Source organism: Cynara cardunculus (genome assembly GCF_001531365.2).
Source record: "Cynara cardunculus var. scolymus isolate 2C chromosome LG 2, CcrdV1, whole genome shotgun sequence".
Lineage (NCBI taxonomy): Eukaryota > Viridiplantae > Streptophyta > Magnoliopsida > Asterales > Asteraceae > Cynara > Cynara cardunculus.
The window spans coordinates 18,378,539-18,382,533 of NC_037529.1; positions in this window are offsets into that span (position 1 = coordinate 18,378,539).

Consider the following 3,995-nt stretch of genomic DNA (forward strand, 5'->3'; position numbering starts at 1 on the left):
ATATATTTTAAATTTGAAAATACTGTGTTTGTATTCATCCCCCCCCTTCTACAAACTGTTTCTATTCTTGTAGACCCTTACGGGACCAACAGTTTTATTGTTGTACTGAAAGGGTACGTTTCTATTAAACAAGTGGTAATAGTTGGTACTACATTTAGACCCCTATTTTGCTTATTTAATAGTGCATTTGCACCCTGTTTTTGGTCATTTGGTACTGCATACATCGTGTACACAATGGTGGATCCAGCCAATCAATGACTCCATACTTCGATCTCTGTTGCATATTTGGATTAATAATTCTAAAAATTAGGTCAATGGATTGATTTGGTAGATTGTTTAAAAATGAAAAATTGCCATTTCATTACAACAATAAAACCTGTGACCTAGATTTGTTGATGTCCATGATGTGCAAATGGTTGAAGGTGATCCCCAAACATAATAAACCATCAGGGAGAAATCGGAGGGGAAAACAATGGAGAAAAGGCTCAGAAGAGAGGTGAAGAAGATAAAGTTGGTGTGGGAACGAGGTTGGGTATTTAAATGGATAGAAAATGAAATGACTAAAATGCCCCTCGCATGAGGGGCACGTTGGGAGGGGGGGGGGGGGCTTAATGGAGCATTTTAAACGGAAGTTAGCTTCAAAGACCTCCATTTCTATCCATGAATTTTAGGTTTAGGGACACCCATTGTAATCAGGATCAAACCATAGGGACCAAATACGTAATTTACTCAATAAAGTAGCTTGTCAGCTATCTTATTAGTCATCAACTATTTTATTAACTAGCAGATAGTTTATCAACTAGTTTGCGATGTAACCTAATCAAACAAAAATCAAGGATCAATAATATCCCATGCAAATCAATTCAGATATCTTGCTTCATATCACCTGATGATTGTTGAACAACAATAGATTTAAAAGTTTTTAATTTATTACCAGTTCCCTTTAAAAACCTTCTATTTAAGTTGTTCAAAAAGTCATATATCTTATCAAACTAAAATCAAATTTGTTTTTACTCTTATTTTCATAAATCAACTTTCAAAAATCTTTATTTTAATATATTAAATATTGAATATCTCATTTTTAATGAGTCATCACCTACAATTATGGCTTAAAATAAAAATAAAAACAAAAACAAAAACTAAGTTTTGAAAATGTCTTTTTTCAAATGATAAGTATTGAAAGTTGATTTTATTTTAAAACGCTATTTGACCAAAATGTAGAAAAATAAAAATAAAACTTATGTTATTTTAATAAAATTTACACTTCATATAAGTATGTGTAATATCCCTAAATTCATAAGATAGGAGACAATTTAAAATTTCAAAATTTCTTCAAATTAAAACAACTTTAATAACATAGTGCTAAAAGTTACATAAGAAAGACAACAAGAATGTATTAAAGTTCTAATGGGACAATCTAATCCTTAACAAAATTAGAATATTTTGGGGTTAATAAACCATCAAGTCTGCTATCTTTAAAATCGAGTGATGGATCCCAAATTTATCAATCTTCATAAAACTTCATAGATTCATGGCAGATCTGGATTTTAGCTCAAGAACATGAGAGGAGAGTTTGAGAGAAATAGTCAAAGTCTGGTCAATGCTTTATTACGTAAAGGAATTTTACAAATGAGCTCATTACCAAAATACAAAAGACTAACCCTTTATATAGGGTCAAACATAAAGACAAAATCAAAGTCAAACACGATGACTTTTAATACAATTATAGACAATTAATTTTCAAGACGAATACAATTTATCACAGATTTTCAGTCCTAACATCGAGTGACACCTATAAAATCATCCTACAGAAAACTTCTACAAAGCTCCAATGCCTTTCAAATCTCACTCATAATTGATATACATGTCGACAAGAAAAAAGTGTTAGGCTTAACGCCTAATGAGTTAAAGCAGTTTTATCTAATAAAACATAAATCACTGTTAATAAAAACACCTTCCTTTAAACAACAATCCAATATCTAAAGCGTAAGGCAAAGGAATATCTTCACAAAGATCGTTATTTCCGATTCACATACCCGTTTTAGATTTATAACTTATATCCAAACTCACCTGAAACGTGCGCCAGACGCAAACTCCAAAACACCAATTATAGATAACACTATATATTCAAAACATTGAAATCATGGGTAACTAAGTACCAGAAAATAACACCTTTTAGTGATGGTGGAGACCCGATTCCATCGAATGTGGCAAGAACACGAAGTTAGTCACTTATCAATGTTCTCGAGTTTCATCTCGACCATGAATATGAATACCACCACAAGATTTCCACAATGACCTTCGTATCTACTCGACCTATAGACGAGTCTCACCATAAAAGTCACCAGTTCCCGTATACGACTCCAATTAGCACCAACATAAGACCTAGCCTTGTATACGACTCAACCGAATACCAACGCAAGATAGTAACTTGTATACGACCCAAAGGGTACCACATCAAGCTCTTTACTCATGAGTTATGGACCAATCACTAGGCTTAAGTGTGGTCATTAAAACTCCATGCTTAACAACAAGACAAATTCCTATGCTATGGATCTAGTGCATTATAGTTTAGAATTACACAACTCCAATTGAATGACAACACCTCAAAACATGTAAGTATCCCACAATATGCAATAAATGCATTTTATGTCAAAAGCTCCATGTTGAGCTACTAAAACCAAACAATTGTTTCCAAAACTCATTTGGGTCAAAACCAAACCAAAAGGCTGCCTAAAACACTTGAATATTTTAAATATATCCAAATATATTCCACAAAAGCCGAAAAGACATATTTTCCAAATATGTACAAATATATGGCTCCTATAACACGAGTAGGTCCATAAACTACGCTTCATTGAAACTTAATAGTCAAAAGGCCCAAAACTATATGGTTTGTATTTCCAAAATCTCCACAAAGCCAGAGAAGGCTTTTACCAAATATTTACACTTGTGACCAAAAAGGACCAATATGCCAATATCAAAATTTCATAAGATGGGTAAAATCCCAAAACAATATTTGACCTCAAATGGGGTTAACAAAACCCTTCAACTCATTCAATAAATCCAATAAAATCCATATAAATCCATGACACCTTTTAAATAAAAAAAAGCGAAAAAGAAATGAACACTTTGCTGAGGATTCATCAAGGGCGTTACCATAAGAGGCTTGGCAATTCAASTGAAAGTTTCTTAGACTAGTCCCAACGGGGAACTTACTTCCGAGAGAGCTGCTCTTTTCTTTGTAAAATTCGTCTTACCAAACAAGACTGACTTATTATTGTGAAGGGTTGTGAGGCTGGACCAGGTACGAAGAATGAATGGTGAACTAAGCATAGGAAAAGCCTACAGGAAAGGAGATCTCGCTCTTTAAAAGTCAAAATAACATTTTTTGGCCCAGATTATCCAAATATCCAAGAAAACTCATTTAAAAGCAATATATATTATTTAGTGTCTCAAAACACTCAATAAACACAAATATACTCATTCTTTGAAATTTAATGACTCAAATATGCCCAAATACACAAATATTTATAAAACTTCATCAAAAATGAAATAAACCCATAGAGATGTGTTGAAGCATAAAATGGAGATATTTTGACACGTAATATAATTTTGCAAAGCTACTAGAATTCATCTTACTCAATTTAGGCTAAATCTAGGTTTTACCCCAAAACTTGAGCTTCCTTTAGTGAGGAGATGAAACCTTTGATCCAAACCCTCAAACTAAGGTGTGAAGCTCCCAAACTACTTTCTTTTACTCCCAAAATACCAAAAATGAACCATAAGGAAGAAATTAGAGTTTGTGGGTGCAAGAAAATAACCCTAGGTTAAAGGATGGTTTAGAAGTTTATCTTTGACTCTTAACAGCTCCAAGACCATAGGTTTGGACCTTTCTTTAATTCTAGGAAAATTGTTCAAAACCTCCTAAAGGCTCCCCAGGTGAGGAGGAACCGTCCAAGAGAGAATGGGCGAAAAAATAATGAGAAGAAGTG